Raw genomic sequence first — 20,998 nt, 5'->3', positions numbered from 1 at the left:
ATGCTAGAGAACATCTATTTGTGGCTTCACTTAACAAGTGCGTTAAATATTTGAGCTTCGGTAATGTACAAAGTAGCATTCCAGGCTGGGAGACTACGCAGGTAACAGAACAAAGTCAGGGTTCATATGCATTTGCCCATAATGAAAGAAAATTCTGCCCCAAGTTTCAAGAGTAAGTAGTGCAGAACCTGGCACAGAAGATAGCTCAGCCAAGGTTTGAGCAATGAATAGAAATCATCTCAGTGAAAAAAAAAAAAGTTAGATATTTGTGTGCAAATAAAAAACCAGGAACCAGAAATTCCACAAGATGCAGAATGCTGTCGGGGCAGAGGAGGCGTGGAAGTACAGGGCTCACAGGGAATAAAAATAGATTGTAAGTCAGAGATTCATCACAAAAGATCTTGAATGTCAGGCTGAAATATTGTGTGACTTAATCCTAAAGGCAAGGAGACATATCTGAAGGATTCCAACAAAGGAATCATCTGGTCAGACTGAGAATGGCAGGATGGCTTTCAGGAACGCTGTAGATCAGGAGACTCCTAGCTATTTTGATGGACTCATGGCCAGGAACAAAACAATGGGACATTTCCCTCTACCTGAGGTTCCTTCATGGACCCCAGCTCCTGGAGGTTGAGGGAGCAGGGCACATGAGGACACTGGGGACAGGAGTCTCATCTCTCTCACACAATGGGAAGCACTAACTGAAACCCATGAGGCAACTACTCCAGCCCTGGTCCTCCAATGCTTCCCTGGGATTTGCAGTAGGTCATCCAGCCCAGCCCAACCGGCCAGACCCAGGCGGGACATGCGTAGAAGAGGAGGCAGCCTGTGTGTGTGGATGCTGATCACATCCTCCAGTACCACGTAGTACATCCTGGACAGCAGCCTAACATTCCTCCATTGCTGAAGGGTTCCTACCCAAGAAGGAAAGGTTTCAGGTGGACAGAAGCGAGTTTTGTGGCAAAAGGGTACTTTGCTTCCCCCCAAGAAACAAAGCTGGCAACAGAGGCGCTGCATTTGGAGGAAAATCAGGGTTACTCCTTCCAGAAGCCACACACTTGGCCTGCTCCCTGCCCCTCCTAAAAATTCCTCCAGCCATCTGTATAATCCCGAAACACCAGGAATGGAAAAGTCACAACGTCCAGGAACAAGGCAAAAATAATCTGCTTTCCCATCAAAAAGGGAAATATGTTCAAGTAGAAAGCCCTGGGCTGTGAAGAAAGATTTCCAAATCAGATATGCCAACTCCCTTTCTCCATCAGGGCTGCTTCTGCTGCTGATGCTAACTAAACAGAATCCACCTGCTTCAGATTCCTTACCACCTGCTCTTCTTCCCAGTCAGCACACAATCCAGCTCTGAACCAAAACCCACTCCCTACCTTTGTTTTTATACATATATATATTTTTTAAATCCTACTCTTTGATTATGGTTATTTTATCTGGGGTCAGTGCTCAGTCAACTGTTAAATAAATTGCAAATTCTACAAAACACAGCCAGCACAGCCATTTCTAACCGTAATACCACAACTTCGAGCAAAATTACATCTGGCTACAACACTATTCATATGCATAAATTATACCGCCTCTGATTATCTTAAAAGAAAATTCAGCCATTAAACTTATTTTATAGGCACAAAACCAGGGGGAGTGCCAGCAAGAATGTGTGTCTCCTAAATGTCACAAGTAAAGCAGAAAGCCACAAAGCATGACTGACAAACCTTCTCTGCCTGCAGTTCTGTCTAATGGGCTCTGTCCCTCTGGTTTTCTCTCACCACCTACCACTGATACACATACCACAGCAGGGGAAGAATGGGGTAGGGATGGGAGAGGGGGTGGCATCAGGCTGCATGTGGTTAGGACAGATTGAGAATGCATCCAGGCTCCACACGTACCCCTAAAGGGCAAAGGCTTTCTGGGGGTCCATCCACGGGAAACCAAGATTTAGCATCCATCTAAACTCCACCCAAGAGGTTGCGCAGATGGCTTCTGAAACTGATGTAGAATCTCTTTGCAGTAAGGGCCCAAGATGTGCTGTAGTCGATGCTACAGAGTTGCTTCATCAGGACAAGGAAGGTCACAGGCCAAGGGTTTTCAGTGGGGTGTGTATTACATTCCACACATGTCCCATGTAACCAATGAGGTAGGGATGTCTGATGCCTTCTGTACATCAAGAAGCTGAAGAACAGAACAAGGAACTTTTCTTCTCAAGGACACCCATTTAGGACTTCAGCCAGCGTGCTGTTCTACTTCCAACAGGATTATTAAAATAAGGTCCCTGAGCCACCTCCATGGTGCCATACTACTTTTTAGCCATCAAACTTTATCCTTGAAAAAATTTTTAAAATAAAAAAACTGTATCCTCAGTGATTTTCTGGAGTTTAGGAGTGGCTCGGAGGTGGACGGTTGGCCTCAGCTGACCCAATTAGATTCCTTATTCTGGGAATCTGGGATAAATATATTTCCTTAGTGAGCCAGCAGTGAGAGGGCCTATCCAAGGCAATGGTAATGGGTCATGTTTAGGGAACACAAATGGACTGAAGAATCCAGCAAATGAAACACATGCAAAAATGATGATGGAGGGTAGGCAAAGGAGCAAGAGAGACTCATTCTTGGTCCTAGCATAACTTTAACTTCCCAGACACAATAGCCTTTGGGACAAAGCTCATTTAGTGGGTTCTGTCTCAGTAACTGCTTGTGAGCACTTGATGGCATTAGCTCAAGGGAGTCTCAGAAAGTCTGCCAAGATGGGTCCTTCCACTGTCTGCATTTCCAAATCGAAGAAGCTCAGAAACGTGAAGTGAGCCACCTCAGTTCATTCAGTGGGCCTGGGTCCGAGCCCAGTTTGGAGGGCACTGAAGGCTGTGCCCTCGAATCCTATGCATCTCTTCATCCACGGTGCCACCCCTGCCCCCCCACCCAGTCTCCTGGTCCTTGCTTTGTAACTGTCAGGTGTCCTTCAACACTGCACCCCCATATCTCCTGCCACCCACTTGCCCCCAACTCTGTCTGTCTTCCCCTACTTCAAGACTATTAAACATGATAAATCTAAGTTGAAAACATGCACTTTTTTTTTTTCAATGAGACTGGACTTTTGGTAGAGACAGACATGACAATTTATAAACTCTGACGGGGCTCTGATGGAATAGAATCCAACTTTTTCAACCCACTCGGCACTGGACAGCTTATCACTCCCTTTCCTGACCCCTCGCATGTGATTTAGGAGGAAATTGGGTTGGGAGGGGGAACCCTCTGGTGAGTGAATAGAAAATCTCTCTCGAATTCTGCAAGCAGTGGATTCGATTTTATCAGCTCTCCTTCGCCCCTCCCCACACTTCACTCCAGGGAGTGCGGCCTGGGTAAGGGAAGGCTAAGACTGTCAATTTGTTAGTTGCAAACAGTTTTAAAATCCATTTCTCCCTGTGAAATGTGTCAGACACAGAGAAGTTTCTGAGTTGATGTGGCTGTGTGTATGCCATTTAAGACAACAACGGAAGATGTGTTCTTCCAAGGGCCTCATGCAAGGTGTAGAAAAGTCCTGCTTTTCTCTGCAGGATCCAGCCCCCTCTATTCCCACCCTGAATCCCATCCCCAATTTAACAACAGAATTCCCCTGGAAGAATGTGCATTTTTTTTTTAAATACTGGGCCATTTCTGATTTTGCTACAATCAATCATAACGAATGATAAGGACATCTAAAGTGATGCCAAGATATGGTGTGTTTTGGCGGGGGAGGGGGCATTTGCTCAAGTTTGTATGTGGGAGATCCCCTGGCATACTTGCTATGGTTAATTCTCAAAGGATAGTGACTGTAGTAATTCCAGCCAAAGCCCTAAACACTGATGTGCACAGCTCCTCACTTAGGGACTTCTTAGACAATTTCTTCCCAGGAAGAGAGAATGCAATCAGCCATTCATGAATGCACACTCAACCCAGTGGCTTCTGCTTTTCTCTCTAAGCTCCGAAGAACCTGCAGTGAATCAGTCTCTAAGGGATGTGCCAGTTGTGTCTTGTCTCTTCTGCACTGTGTGCAAGGATGCTGCCTGCCTACCCCACATACCGAGACATTAAAACGGAGGTGTCCTCATGCCAGGGGAGGGCGCTTGCTAAGGGTGGAGCTTCCCATAGTCCTCCTCAACAGCCACACAGTTGGGTTTTCTGATTCCTCTCTCATAACATGACTTCTTGCACTGGAATGCTGAAAGTCCTTCTTCCTCTCCATTGATTTGTCAGAAATTAAACTCGTTTGCTCGTACATACGGGTAGGTGCCATGCACACCCCTCTTTTATGCACATGAGAAGACTGACACTCAGAGAGCTTAGTGAACATACCCAGGATCCTAACACCAATCCAGGCTGTTAGATTCCACCTACAGCACCTAAGAACGTATTCCTTTATTCACTGCACACCAAGTACCCAGGATGTCCCTAATCATTGTGTTGGGAAGACACTATTTCTTAAAAGATGACTCTACTGGCAGTCGAACAGAAGAATCGGGCAACTGCAGCATTATAGCACAGTCTCCGTTGTCTGAAATGCAACGATAGCAGAGCAAAGAACAAAGCACTGGCCGCACACCAGGAATGCAAATGCAATATTTGCTTCCCCCCACCTCGCCAAACAGATGAGGTTTGAGCGATGTCTCCAAGGTCATGGGTGTCCTGTGCATCCCTCCTGCCACCCCCAGGGGTCTTGCCTGTGTTTGCCATTCTGCCCTCCCAGGATCGAAAAAGCTTTGGAGCCTTTTGCTTCCAAACTGATCACAAAGAAGAGTCACAGCTAATCCCCAGGAACAATCTCTATTGACAGAGCGCTCACCTCAGAACTGGAGGGGTCAAGGAAATAAATTAGACAGTCAAGACACCACTTAAGAAAATGTTGAGATCAGCCCGGCTGGTCAGAGTGGCAGGCAGATGATGAGCCATGTCAGATCAGCACCTTGAGGCCAAGAGGAGCCTTGGAGTCTGCAGATAACAGCTCAGGATGAGGTGTTGCTGGCAGCAGGTGGCACATCATGCCAGCCAAAGCCTAAGGCAAGTGGGTGCGAGAGAATGGGAGCCTCGGGCTGTGCAGAATCCGTTTGCCTCTCCCAGGTGCTCCGCACCCCACTGCTGTAGGAAGAAACAGGCAGAGCTCTGGCTCCGCTCCCAGCCTCCAATCGAGTACTTCTTCGCCTCCCTCCCAGGGCCCCTGTGAGCTCTTAATACAGCAAGCCAGTCTCAGAGGCCAAAGGTCGACGGCTGCTTTATTTTTGGAGTCTTCCCCTCTCTGCCCCACCGCTCCTGCTCAGATCCACGGGCCCAGCTCCCCAAGTCCTAGAGCCCATCAACAGCGTCCATTTTGCTCTTCCTGCTTTCACGCATCCCCTTCCCCTGGAGAAGTCAATGCAAAAAATTAAGGGGTTCTTTTAAAGTCCTCTCTGGTTAGACTCCTTTCCCAGTTCCCCACAAATCCCAGAGTGAGGCAGAACCTTCCACCTACTTCCCCTGGGGTTTAAATCTCAGGCCCAACTGAACTACTCTTAGTTCCACCGCTCCACACCCCCAAGTTTTCCTTCTGTCCAGAGCAATCAGCCAAACTCTCTGATTCCCCCTCCACCTCTCAGCTTGGTGCCCATACTGACACCCCTTGCTTCCCTGCTTACCTGTGTGCCTTACAGCATCAGCATCTAGGGGTCACCTCTTGCAAGAGCCCTGCAATGAAGCGAATGGTCTACCCGACCCAGGGAGCCCCTAAAGCCCCCACATTGACTCGTATCATAGTTTCCAGTCTGAATTGTGTCATCACAAGTAACAACTCCTCTGTCTCAGCCAACCGAATGACACAGGCCAGGAACTGCTGTTTCTTCCTGTCACATTCACTCATACACCGTCATTCACATACCCTGTTATCATTTAGTATGTACTACGCCAGAAACTGTTCTAGGTTTGAAGAACAGAGGGGCACAGTGGCCCTCTAACGCAGATTTGTTGCGTGGATTTATCCTAACAAGGTTTGGATACATATCCAGTGCAACCCTCTCATTGTTCAGCTGCAACAACAGAGAGCCAATGGATCGGAACCACAAGCGCAAATTCACACGGGGTGTGCCGCCCCCAGAACGCAGGGCTCCCGACGGCTGGTCCCGAGCTTCTCCCACATCTCCAGGCTTGTCCTTAGCCACATGTAATGACCTGGGCAGCCCGAGCTTCCCATCCAAGACAGCGGGAGACGGAGGGAGGCCTCGATGGCTGCTGGGCTGACCTGATGTGATTACTCCGCGATTGCGCTAAGCATCTCCTGCTGTGCATTTCCACATCAGTGGTTGCATGAGTGACCTTGAGCAAATCGCTTACCCCTGCTGTGTCCCTTGTTTTCATCCACAGAGCAAGTCTCAAGCGAAGATCAAAGAACATCACGACTGCAAAAACTGATGAAAGGAACAAAAGAGTGTCATCCTCTCTGAACCCCACTGGAACAACTCTCATGGACTCAGAACAGCCTTCCACAGTACTCAAACGTGCAAGCCCTGAATCTGGATCATGCGCCGTGTTTGGGGAGAGGGTGTCACGTTGTGGTGAAGAGGTTAAGACTGGGGTCCAACAGCAAGGTCTGCCTCTGTTCTGCCTGTACCTGTGACTTCCTCATGCTGTGTTACTTCTCTGATGACTTGTTCACTGGGAATAAGGAGCCTGGCAATAACGCCTGAAGTCCCAGGTTATCGTGAGAGTGCATTCAAAGGGATTCAGATCAGTGCCTGACCCTCTAACTATCCATTCCATCATCCACGCACTCAATATTTAGCTATAACTTACCCTAGGTGTGAGGAGTATGCAGCCACACAGCCAGACATGGTCTCCACTTGCAGGCAGCTCAGAACCTACCAAGGAGGATGAATACCGCACGAGTAATTCTATAGTGTAGTACAAATGAAAACTCTGACTGGTGAGGAAGGAAATTCCCACTAAGTGGAAGGACCAAGAGCTACATACTCTGCAGACTCCCAGTGACCAACAGAAGAACTAAAATGCACCTTCCTTAAGTAACACAGAAATACAGAAGTCTGGGCCTTGAGCTATAGCCTTGCGGCTAAATCCTCACCTTGCATCTGCCAGGATCTCATATGGGCAATGGTTCGTATCCCGGCTGCTCCACTTCCCATCCAGCTCCCTGCTTGTCACCTGGGAAAGCAGTAGAAGATGGCCCAAAACCTTAGGATCCTGGATCCAGAAAAGGCTCCTGGCTCCTGGCTTTGGATCAGCTCATCTCCAACTGTTGCGGCCACTTGAGAGTAAATCAGCAGATGGAAGACCTTTTTGTCTTTCCTTCTTTCTGTAAATCTATCTTCCCAATAAAAAGAAAACAAATCTTTACGAAAGAAAAGAAATGCAAAGGCAAAAAGCAAATCAATAAGGGTGAGAAAGTGAAGGAAAAAATCATTTCCTTCCACACCTTCCACACTGCAGGTGGAAGAAGCATCCTGTGTAACCCTCAAATTTATCCCCTGACATGATCAGCATTCTCCAAACTAGTAAAACGAGTGAACTTCATAAGCAAGTTTACCCTGGTTTCAAGTCCTGTGTGTGGTAGAATTAGGACACAGTCCTGTTGTCTTTTAGTACATGCTACATATTCCAGATTCTGCAATTCATAAACCTACAGATGTATTTGGTACCTAACTAAGAAACCTGTCTACATGGAGTAAATGACACTTGTAGGACAAGAGCCATCAGAGATGGAAGGGGGAAGGCAATGTTTGGGGATCATACTGTGAAAGTTGAGCGTGTTAACGCTTGTGTTTGTCCCACTTGTCATTCAGAAGCATTAACAGCTTCTGAAGATGAGTAGTCAGCGACCCCCACGCCACATCACAGAAGTCATTACAGAGAAGACTGGATGACTCACCCCCATAACGCAGCAGTGTTCCCAAAGCAAACAGAAAACTCCCGGCATCTGTCTGCATCATGGGGATTCTACAATAAAATTCTCCTGTTTTGGCTTGCAGTGGGAGCTACTGGACTCAACCCCTTGTCTTAGTTCTGTAGATGGGGTTTGTTTCCAGAAAAGACAAAGTGAGATTTGCACAGAATATCTGAAGGCTTGTTGATTAGTCATTGGTTGCTGGTCTTGCAACCTCCCTAGCTGGTGATGAATCACTGTGGCAGACACAAAGCTGGCCTAAGGCTCTGAGTGCTGGAGCTGCATGTCAAAAACGCTTTGGCAAGATATATATGACTTTTAATTTGCAAGAGGTAGAGAGTGTGTGTACGTGTGCATGTGTAATGTGTTGGAGAAGGATTTACGGTTCAGAATTCCAGTCCTGGTAACAGTGTGAATTTCTACAGATAAATCTTGTCAGCTGCTTCCCAGGAGCTGTTTCCTGAGGGACCGATAGGTGATTTTATTATGTTTTTCTTCTCACTGAAGTCCTAATCATCAGCCAAAAGTTAGTGCCCAAGAAAGAAAGGAGACAAGGAGAGAACATTTAACAAGTGTCAGAAAAGGCTATATTCTTGGTACTTTGCAGCTCAGCCAGTTGCCTTATGCTGTGGTTGGCCATGTACACAGAGACACTCCTGCGGAATCTGGTGTGGAGGGGAGGAGTGGGCTGGGAAGCCCTACTTTCACCGCCTTGCAGATGTGATCAGGGCCAGGTTGCCCCAGGTGCTAGGGACAGCTATCTTATGGCTGTGAACTGGCCTCAGCAATAGCTGAGGCTGAGCAGGATGGACAAGAAGGAAAAGCCAGGCTGCTCGGGGCCATGGGACAGCATCTGCATCAACCAGGCGTGCAGTCTGACCTTCCTCCTAACCTCTAGGTACATGAGATGGCAAGTGGGTGTATTGTTAAAGCTCATTCGAAGGTCATTTTCTATTACCTGCTGCTCAAAGCATCCTTATTTTAAAAGATAAGAGATATGAAATTATCAGGACACTTTGACTTATCAAATCCAGGCCTAGGCACAATTGGCATAATGGACTGGCTATCTCTTAGTTGCATGGGCTGTTATTTGCACGGTGGGATGTTTAGACACATGTCTATTCTCTACGAGACGCCAGTGGCACCCTCCCCCATCCCCGGCTGTGACAACCACATATGACTCCGTGTATTGCCAAATGTCCTTAGGGGATAAAATTGCCCTCCCCATGGAGAGCTGTTGATCAAAACCAAGCTCCTAGTCCTTTGTCAGTGGTATCACTGTAGAGAGATAATATTCTTCATCAATCAGGCAACAATAAGTATCCACTCAGTCTGCTCAGTAAAGTCAAGTTCACAATTAGGACTTGCATTCCCAGCATGATCCTTATAATCATCAAGGAAAGATGCAATTATGTCATCGGAGCCTGCTAAAACTAACTATGGCTGTGAGATTAGGATCATTTCACAAATTGGCAGGCCATTTTGCAAGCTACAAAACACTTTGAAATGATAAGAGGGTTTTGTAAAATTCCGAAGACTTTTAAAATGATACAGTGACCTATACAAAGGAGCCTGTAAACCATAAGAGTCTGGAAACAGTAAAGTACCTGGGGAAGGTTATGCCATCTTAGGAGTCACCATCTCCATTGTAAACTGTGTTTATTACCTATAAAGTACCCTGTGGAATGTGCAGTACAGCTTGGGCTACAGATGATTGAGATTGGTGCTTAGATTAAAAAATTGATATAGATACTGCAGGAAGATATTTTTAACTGAAAGATACTTTTATGCTATGCCAAAAGATGAATAAACCCATTTATTTCACCCTTTTATTATTATTTATGTCCATGGCAGATAAGCCATGTAAGTCATACCTAGCTTCTGGAAGATTCCCAATGCCATGTCCTTACATTGTTTCCTTGGAAAAACCAGCTGCCCCAGAATCACCTAGAATATGAAATTGATAAACACTAACCAATCGGTCTCTAACGAGTGCCGCATGCCTCCTCACACTCCAAGTTTCTGAAGATCAACATTTGGGTGACAATTCCCATTTGTATTTTTGCCTCAGCTCCCAGTATTCTATTGCATCCGCTTGGTCTCAACCTGGCGGGGCGGGGGTCAGTACAGTGGGGAGCCTGAGCATGGATGCCTTTGATATTGGGAAGATTTCAAAATCGACACAACCCCATCCCGGAGGCCAAGTACACCAGGCAGTTGCAGAGCTTCAGCTTATTGTTCCAAGAGCAGATCATCCACAGAACTGCCAGGCTTTTAGAGTGTAGTGTCCATTCCCAGAAACCCTAGCATCCTACATAGTGACTTAGGAGTGCTCACGAGTTGGGAAGGAGAGCCGGCACGGCGGCTCAGAAGGCCAAGGTGCAGCTTGCAGCACTGCCATGCCATCTTGGAGTGCACCTAGGAAAGCAGCAGGAGATGGCCTCAGGACTTGGGAGACTGGGACAGAGTGGTTGCCCTCCGGGTTTGGCCTGGTCCAGACTTGACTGTTGTGGGCCTTTGGAGAATGAACCAGTATATGGAAAGATGGAAATCTCTCTCGCTCATTCGCTCACTCTCTCTCTCTTCCCTCTGGCCTCCCTCTCTCCCTCCTCCTCTCTGTTATTCTCTTTCAAGTACATAATATATCCTTTTCTTTAAAACTTTGGGAAAAGTTAGAAAAAGAGAAGCACTTATACATAGAATTTTTCCTGGGTGGAGATACTTTGCAAAACTATGTCCAAGAAAGGAATCACTTGTCCAGATTGGCCATTTTACATTCAGGAAATTGAGGCTCAGAGTTCTTAGCCATTTTGTCAAGTACCATGTGGATTTCTAAAGAGGCAAGGTGAGAGTCTGTGTCTTTTGTGCCCATTGGCCTGTTCTGCTTGCCCTTGACAGACATGCGAAAGAATAACACTCAGGCTGTCATTGCCTGACTCATCACAGTTGACAAGAACACCCCCAGCTCCACATGGCCTGCAGTTTCCTCGCCTTTCCTGCCTCCTTTCAGTATTAGAAGATAGTTTTGTCTAGAAAAGTCGCAAGAATCCACAGAAATACTTGAATTGGAAGGAAAATAAAAACAAACATAGAAACAAAAACACTGTGCTTCTGTTCTGGAGTTCTTGTACTGGGAGATCCAGAAGAGATAGCAGGTCGGTGCTCCCTGGGGAGACAGGTAGACAGAGAGGCCCATGGTCAGCTTTGTCCAGCCACAGGGGGGTCTGTGCCTGGCCCACTCCCCCAGAGCCTCCCATCTTGCCTCTACAGCATGCTGTCAGCCAGCTAGGGTGAGCTTTAAATGGGGCTGTTGTCTTCCCACCAATCCAGTGACAGATAGGACCAAATAATATAAATTCTCCAGCCATTCCTTGGCATTTATTTCAATGTAAGTGTATTTTTTTCCCAAGTATAAAGCCCAATAGTAATTTATCAAGAGACAAATCATTTTTTCTTGGCAGTGAAGTCTGCAAAATTCCCATTTTTAAGGCCTTAAATCTCCCTATTTTGACAGCAGTAAGAAAGCATTAGAAGCTTTGATTTAGCTGGATCATACAAAATAGTTTCTCATAATTATCCTTTTGGATGATCTATGCGTGTCTTTTCCCCCTTCTTATTAAACCCGAGGTCTCCATTTTTCACCCAGCTGTATCACTAAATTAAATTGCCTTTTGTTGTATTCAAGTTAAGCACTTTGCCGAAAGCTTTCCTTGTTCAGGAAAATAACATTTACCCAATATGTGCCTATGTTTTACTGTTTGAATTTACTGTTCACAATTGCTTAGCTTGCTGGGTAATTTGAGGATATTGTTTGTTTTAATAGGAATAATGAATCACTGTAATTTAGTATAGTATCTCGAAGTACAGTATCGAAGAGGCTGAAAGGAGGATATTGAAGACCCATCACATGGAGAAAATGATTTTTCCCACAGCAAAAGCAGATGGGAAAAGGTTAGAAAAAGTGATGGCAAGGCATGAACAGCTGTGGAGATGCTATGTGATCTGGCCTGCTTTTTCCCCAGTGGAAAACAAGCCTGGAACCGGGAAGGTTGGGATTGAACTTGTCGCATTTGGAGAGCTTCTCAATGACATTCTCTCTCTCCTTCCTCTGCCCCTACTCGACAAATCGTGCTCTGGTCCGACGTCTCTGTGCATGTGGGCATAAAAGGCCCGAGCTCAAGTCTAGGTGTGACTGGTCCATGAGAACACATCGTTTCTCAGTATCTGAACTGTGTATCCTTCTTGTAATCTGAGGGTTGAACCGTGTATTCTACTCACCTTGCTTGGTTTTTGTATGAACCCAAATGAGACAGTATGCAGACAACTGGGAGAGTCCAGTTAAACCTTTGGAACCATGGTGGCTATTATTAGCTACCACAACAAATACTCCCAGAGAAGAGAGAATGCCCTCCATTGAATAATATAAATTATATTTCCTGGGCCTGGCATGGTAGCCTAGCAGCTAAAGTCCTCGCAAGCATGCCCAGGATCCCACACAGGTGCCGGTTTGTATCCCAGAAGCCCTGCTTCCCATCTAGCTCCCTATTTATGGCCTGAGAAAACAGTCAAGGACGGCCCAAAATTTTGGGACCCTGTACCTGCATGGGAAACCCAGAAGAGGCTCCAGGTTCCTGGTTTTTGATCGGTGCAGCTGCTTGGGGAGTGAATCAATGATGGAAGATCTTCCTCTCTGTCTCCCCTCCTCTCTGTATATCTGACGTTCCAATAAAAATGAATAAATAAAAAATTATATTTCCTTAGCCATTTGGATTAATATGTAATCCATTAGTATTTTACGAGAGACGATGCCATCTTTCAATCTAGATCCACGGTGTAAAGCAATCAAATCGGGCAAGTAGCCTGTCCATTTTTATTTCTTTTGTCTCTGTTTGGAGTCTGCCAGCTCCTCTTTTCCAGCTCCTTGTACAGCAATAAGCCAGGAGGGAATGGAATGGGGCACCCCCAGTTCTCAAAGATTCCCCATTTGAAGAGTCACTTTCTTCCCACACAGAAAAAAGCTAAATCAGACGGCTGCCCTTGCAGGCCTGCTCAGCTCTGACAAATGACTGCATCGATCGCCCTAGAAGCGTATGCTAATGGCTGGCCACACTTGTCACACCTCCTTTCCCCATTCAGTGCTCAGAGCACGGAGTAAGCACTTACAGAACACTGAGAACTCATCTGGTCTCCTGCCCGCAACGGGAAAAAAGAGTGTTGCAGGATTCTGCTTTCGTTCGCTGTGCGTCTGGAAGCCAGAGCATCCCTGGTTGATCTCTCCTGGGTTCCATCTCCAGTTTTGTTTCAGTACCTGGTAAACTTGAGTAAGCCCTCTAAGGTTGAACAAGCTCTATTCATATCTCATATTAGAGATATGAATTTTTTTGTTTTGTTTTGTTTTGTTTTGTTTGTTTTGTAAACAGAAAAGTTTATTTGCTAAGGGGACCAAGTGAGCGGAGAAAGCCAGGAGGTGGGGTGCCTCTTTAAAGGAGAGAGGGAGAGACACCCAAGATATGGATTTTTTTTTAAGACTCTAAGACCTAGGGGTCTATATTTAAATTAAACTATTTGAATTTTGTGAATTGCAAGCTCTCCACTCCATAAGATGAATAATTTTGTCTCTTCTTATCTCTGTAAAAAAAAAAATGGGTCACTTAAGGGCTGGCACGGTGGCATAGCAAGCTAATTCTCTAGCTGTGGCATGCGAGCATCCCCTCCCTATGTGTGCTGGTTCAAGTCCGGGTTGCTCTACTTTCTATCCCATTTCCTGCTTATGACCTATAAAAGCACTGCAGGATGGCTCAAGCCCTTGGAATCCTGCACCTACGTGGGAGGCAAAGAAAGAAGTTCCTAGTTCCTTGTTTCAGATTGACTCAGCCATTTGGAGACTCCATTTGGACTGCAGCCATTTGCAGAGTAAACCAGCAAATGGAGGATCCCATTTTCTCTCTCTCTCTCTCTCTCTCTCTCCTTCGCCTCTTCCTCATTCTGTAAAACTGCTTTTCAAATAAAAAGAGACAACTCTTTAAAAAAAAATGAATGAATTACTCAGTGGATTCACAAAGCCTCAATTTCAAGGATTTCTATTTTGTGTGTGGAGCACAAAAGCACAAATAGTGGCCAAGAAACTGGGGTTTGGGCCTTTCAAAGGCATACCCAATGATAAATCCTAGCTTTATGATATTCAGTCTCAGCTTCTTGACACCACTGCCTTACTGTAAGTGCTTATCGGTAAAAATACTTCTCTCTTACACTACGGTGTGGAGTGCATGGTGCAGTATTAGCAATTCACCTAGCTGGTGTAGCACTTAAGAGAATCCCAATGAAGGATCAGCACCCAAAAGGGAAGCAAAGGCATGTAGCAATACACTTTGCATTTTGAAGTCAGGAGAAATCAGAATCTCGGCTAAGCCATGGAACTCAGAAAATCAGTTGCTATCACTGCCCTTGAACAAACGTGGTACTTATTTATGGGATCTAGCATGATGATTCAACATACGTATACAATGTGCAATGACCACATTGTGCCAATTAACATTTTCCATTTTTCAGATGTATATTTTGGGAGTGTTTTAGCTCTGTAAAAATACAAAATAAATTATTGTAAATTCTAGTGCCCCTACCGTGCTATAGAACACCCAAACTGACACTTCCTCTCTAGCAGCAGTTTCAGCACCCACTAACCACTCCTTTGCTTTCTGCCTGCACAAGGTCCACTTTGCAACTATCCCCATGTGAGGGAGGACACGCACTAGTTGTCTTTCCGTGCCTGGCTCACTTGAAATCACATCCTCCGTCCCCTCCACACTGCTACCAGCGATCACTGTCCTTCTGCAAGCCTACCAAAAAATGCAGATGGTATGATTGTTGCATGCGTTCACAAAAATCAAATATGACTACAAGAGACAAATGCCTACAAGAGGCCTTCCACAGATGACTCAGACCCACGTCCTGCCCAGGAGGCTGGGTGGGTGACAGTTGCCCAGGCAGGGTCAGAGGCCCAGAGATTGACTCTCACCTGTATCAGCAGAGAATAAGGCCTGAAGGCAAAAGTCAGGATCGCGTCCCCAGGGAATTGGAGGTCAAGCCCTGGCAGGATTTCTTTCAGCACATTAGAGGAAAGGCAGAAAATCAATGACCTACACGTCCACACTCAGAAGCTAGAAAAAGATCAGCAACTTCAATGCAAAATAACCAGAAGAGTTGTTTAAAAAAAAAAAAAAAGAAAGCTAATAAAAATAGAGAACAGTGCTAATAAACACCAACAGCCCAAACATGACATTTGAGAAAGACTGATCAAGAATAAACATTGAAATCATAGATTATCAATTACAAGAAAAATAGAAAAACACAGGGAAGACCAAAAGAAAGACTCCAAAATAAAACAAAATAACCAAAATGCATCTACTTAATTTTTTGAAAGAAAAGAATATCCTTTTAAGTCATAACTGTGTTAAAAGTTATTAGAATGTACTTAGAAAATAGAGAATGGAACAATAGATGCATTAATTTTCAATATAAAAATTTAGTAAAGGAGCCTAAAAACAGGAACTTACAGAGAAAAACATGAACCAGTAATCAAAGAAAATGTTTGGGCAATAAAGAAAAACATTGATTTTTTTTTTTAAAGAGTAAAATAGGTAAATGTTTGGACCTTAACTCAAGATTATGGAGAGAAATACAAAAGGAAACATTGTGAACAAGAAAAGAAGCATAACCCTAAACCCTTCAGAAGTAAATAATAATGGTCATTTAAAATTGCAAATGATACTTCTGGAAGTAGATAAAGTAATGCATATAATTGTCAAAAACCCACACTTTACAAAAAGTATCCAATAATCATTCAAGTTACTATTTTCTTTTAGATGCACATAAATTTCATTTTCTATTCCAAAGGACTAAGCAGTTGATTAACAGTTTGATTAGAAATAAAATGATATTTAAATTGGGCCACACAGTAGCTAAAGTCTTCACCTTGCATCTGCCAGGATCCCATATGAGCACTGGTTTGTGTCCTAGCTGTTCCACTTCCCATCCAGCTCTCTGTCTGTGACCTGGGGAAGCAACAGACAAGGACGGCTCAAAACCTTAGGATCCTGCACTTGCATGGCAGACCCAGAAGAAGCTCCTGGCCCCTGGCTTTGGATCAGCTCAGCTCTGACCGTTGCAGCCACTTGGGTAGTGAACCAGAGGACGAAAAATCTTTCTCTCTGTATCCCCTTCCCTCTGTATCCCCTTCTCTCTGTATATCTGCCTTTCCAATAAAAATAAAGGAATCTTTTTTAAAAATTAGAAAATGGCATTTGAATTATTTAATTCTATATATAATTACTGATGCTCTAGGAAGATGTGATGTTTTTAGCAGAGACAGAGAGATGATCTATCAGTTCTTCCCAAAGGCCAACAACAGCCAAGGCTGGGCTAGGTTGAAGCTGGGAGCCAGGCACTCCACCTGACTCTTGCGCGCGGGGGGCAAGCGGTACCTCCCAGTGCCTGACCCACCGTGCACTGCCCTCCAGTGCACAAATAAACAGGAAGCTAAATCAGAGGCAGCAGCAGGATCAGTCCCAGCTTCTCGGATATGGGATACAGGCACTCCGAGCAGCTGCTTAACCTGGAGCGCCTGCCCTCTAAGTCTAGACACTTCATAATCTTGAGTAAACTCCAACTGTCCTCAGGCACCCAAAGACTCAGCACTTCAGACATTATTGGAGAATTCTAGCCACTTGAGCCTTGCCAAAACTCCATCAAGTCCCCTGTAAGGGCCCCATACCATGGACTCAAGTATTCCGGACATGTGACCTGTGCAGGATCTAGCTCACAGTGGGATCATTCCTCCCCTTCTCCTGAAAGAGAAATCCAAGGACTGAACGCTGAAACAAACTTCACGCAAGGCAATTTATAATGGCATAATCTTGAACTTTTGAATTGCCTCTCATCTCTATTGGGCCCTGTGTACCTGTGGGGAAGGGGCTTGGTTTGTGAGTTGCCCATGGCTGTGATTGTGTGTTCAACCACATGATTCTGTTTGCTGCACACCGAGTCTCAGCATCCACGGGGGATTGCGTCTAGGACTTCCTCCTTGAATGTGAAAACCTACAGACACCTAAGTCTTGTATAAAACCTCAGTATTTACAGTTATCCCATACACACCTTGCTGTATACTTCAGGCCATCTCTAGCCTCACTGCAATACCCTGGACAACCGCAATGCTACGTAAATAGCTACTGTACCATGAGTAAAACGTCTGTTCAGTACACATGCAATATTTTTCAAATATCCTCAATTCAAAGTTAGTTCAGTTTCTGAATGCGAAACCCACCAATGGATACAGAGGGCCAACTGTGTAACACAGTTGTGATACATGAGTGTACAACACATCCACACCTACATGTCTCTGCACACGTGTATATGACACATACATACGAGCCTGCCCATGCAGGTGTATTTGTAAAGAATGCTCAGGCTTTTAAGCAGGCGCCCTGTTATTCCAAATCGAAGCTGACAGGGCACCTGCCTTTTCTCGCATCCCCATCTATCTTGCAAAGATGTCTCAGAGGCTCTGGTCCTTTCTTTGTGCTGACGCTGACAGATAAGTCCCCCCACTCCTGGGAACATTTTTCACAACTTCTCAGAAAGCCACAGAAGAATCTGCACCACGCTGCGAGAAACGAGGGCTCACCTCCATGCGCCGGTGTTTCTACAAGCTGATGAGCTGGCACTCAGGGGTGTTGACTGAAAAGCAGCAGATTTTTATATTTCACGATGTGTTTGGGCTCTATCAATGTCTCCTCGCCCCTTTGTTCTTGATGTTTCATTAGGCTGCCGATCAGTTCTGACAGCCTAAACAGAACTTGATCCGGACAGTTTATTCTTTAAATGAATGATCCTCACCTCTCCTGACATCTTTTCCGTTCTCTCTGAAATGTGCTCTTCAACATCTGGCAGAGCCAGTTGTAGCTGCCAGAACTTTCTTAATCCAATCATCACAACAGGTGCCAGAGAAGTAAATCTGTGGCTGTTAATTTTTCAAGCCATGCGCTTCCTTTCTGCTGACCTAAATGAATGTCAACTCCCCACACGGCCCGGAGAAGCTTCAGAATAAAAGGAGGGGGAGGACCCACAACTTGATAACTCTGAAGGAATGTTTTAAAACGTCTGAGAGAAACAAAGCTTGCCTTTCTTTCATCCCTGTGTAGCATGAAGGGCAGGGAGGCAGGGCTTGGAGCAGGCATCCTTTTGTGTTTTCCGCCAGGGCTATGATGCTATGGGTGCTATGGGAATATGGAAAATTCATTTGCAACAGAATTACCTGAGAAATCTGTGTGAAAATCTTTTTAGAAAAAAAATGTGCATATTATATGATGCGTCTGTCCAGTGTTGTACAATGACCAAATAGACTAAATGTATTTTAAGCTTCAAAAAAAAAAAAAGCATTTCTTTATGGCAAAAATGTCTAAAGTTTTATCTTCTAGCTGGCTTTTATAGAACCGTATACAAGATGTTAACATCATCTGCAGTCACCCTACAGTGCGAGAGGACTTCTTAACTCTTACCTAGCTGAGAACCCATCAATTTCCCTCACCCTTTGTCTCGCCTTCCCGTCCCAGCAGCTGATGGTACCCTGGTGCCTTTAACGCCTGTGAGCTCCCCTTTCCGTCAGACTTCACCTATGAGTGAAATCACGTGATACTCGTCTTTCTGTGCTTGGCTTATCTCACTTAACATAAATCTTTTAAATGATATAGTTCCAGGCCCCAACATGGAGCTACTGATTGAAAACTTGGGGTGAGAGAACAAAAACGCGCATTAATAACCAGCTCCTGGGGGAAGTTCGACCTAGTAAAGCTTAAGGTGAACTGATCTACAAAAAATTTCCCCCCAAAGAAGCAAACAAACAAAACTCTAGCAGAGGTCACTTACAAAAGGCAATGCAATTTAGTCTCCCTTCCTCTCCCCCTTGGAGGAATGTAAAACAGTCAAGTGAGCAGCTTTAAAATTAGGATTGGGGGCCATAAAACTTTATTCAGGAAAGACAATAAATTCTGAAAAATAAATTCCAGTTTTATTTTATGTCCAGTTAGGGAGTGAGTGAAAGAGGATGGAAAGAAAATAATGAAGAAGGATGGGGCAAAAAGGAGGGAGGGAATGGAGAGAGGTGGCGGAGGACCAGGGAGAAGGGAGGGGGAGGGAGAGAAAGGAAGCAGCTTTTGGGGTCATGTCTGTGTGACAAACTCTGCTCTAAGCACTTTCCCAGGGAAGCCAGAGGATGACAGGAGAGAGACCAGAGAGAGAAAAAAAGCACAGAGGTGCCCAGGATGATGCAAAAAGATGTCACAAGACACGGAGATCCGGGAAATTGCTGAGGGAAACACCAAAGTCACAGATTACGCTGTATTGACCAAGTGCCCCAGGCAGGAGATTAAAACACCAGAAACACTTCTCCTTGCAGTTCTGGAAGCTACCAATGATGAATGGGTGAGGAAAACGTTATATGGCATGGAATGCTAAACAGTCTTCAAAAAGAAAGAAATCTGAAATATGCAACAACATGGATGAAACTTGAGATCACTAGGCTGGATGGAATAAAAGTCATGGGATAATAAATATTACGTGGTGTCACGTCAGTATCTAAAACAATAAAATTCAAAACAATCAGAAGATAAAATGGCAATTATCAAGGGCTGGAGAGCCAGGAAAAGGGAGATTGACTACCCAGCAGGTATTATGCCTTTATCAAGCAAGGTGCAAACGCTACAGAAATCTGGTGCCCTGTGGCGTGCCTACAGTCTACAGTCTGTGGCACAATTCAAATTTTGCTAGAAGAGGTTTCATTAAGTTCTCATCATACAATAAAGTTAAGTGTTTCAAGGAAGCACGGGAATTCTAAGGCAGTGGACAAGTTTGGGGTGGGTGGACAAGCCCTGATAATTGTGTCTGTAACTCAGTGCTCCTAATCAAGGTTTCATCTTCACTCTGTGGGTTCAGATACAGCTCAAAGGATTGTTGCTAGGTTTTTTACAAACTCAATTGAAAAAAAAAAATGCTTGGCATAGAGAAATATTAAATAACAGACACTCCAGAGTTCTAATACATAACTCCACCTGCCCCCTCCAAACACCACTTCCTAAGACATTTTACTGACTTATAATGTATAGTAAAACTTCATGATTTATATTCTATGCAGACACCAGATAAAATCTCACTGGGGGAATTTTATAAGACCACACCTCACTCCCCTTGTACTCAAGGGAGAGATTCCATTTCACTAATGCAAATGATGGTGAAAGGGGGATGGTTACGGGACCACAGTTCAGAGAGCCAATCCATGGAGTGTTGGATTTCCAGTCCAGGTTGCTTTGCAGTAATCAAATGCAGTATCCATCCCCAAATGCCTGGAATTTGAACAACCCTATTCCGCATTACAAAGTGAACAGACCCCCATGCTGCAGAAACCTCACTTTTCATGTCCATCAGTGAGGAAAACGCACAGTCCCAGAGGGCTATCCTGAATTTTGCAGATGTTTAAACGGCTTTGCATTTTGTCAATCACAGCAGCATCTGTAAACACCTGTCCACATGGCATATTTGCTGGAGCTAAACCAACACTGAAAGGACAAGTGGTGGGAGATGAATTCAGAAAAGGCTTTCAATGACACCAGTTCTCCTCCAACATCTGCCATCCTAGGTTCAAAATGGACTATAGGATGTTATAGTGATAAATGGACCTTACACTTTATTTTTATTTTATTTAGTGTATGTGACATCTTTTAAATAATACATAGTTAAGAAGCATAGCTTCACAATTATATATGCATGTAAGCTGTGAAATAGTCACTAAAAGAGCTAATAAACATATCCTTTATCCCAAATAGTTCCCATTTGGTGGAATGTTGACATCTAAGATCTATCCTCGGAACAGATTCAAGTATACAATAAAGCATGGCTCAGTACTGTCTTTGGAATTAAGCTAACCTAATGCCCGTAGTGCCACTAATTAAAATAGAAGGTAAAAGAACCTACTCAAGAGTTCATGATAAATCAATGGCGGAGGAGCCCCGGAAAGCTGATCTGATCCTTGATTCAGTGCAAATCTTTATCTCG

This window comes from Ochotona curzoniae, unplaced genomic scaffold (assembly GCF_017591425.1).
Source record: "Ochotona curzoniae isolate NIBS_2020 unplaced genomic scaffold, NIBS_Ocur_1.0 contig_2321, whole genome shotgun sequence".
Lineage (NCBI taxonomy): Eukaryota > Metazoa > Chordata > Mammalia > Lagomorpha > Ochotonidae > Ochotona > Ochotona curzoniae.
This window is presented reverse-complemented; position numbering follows the sequence as displayed.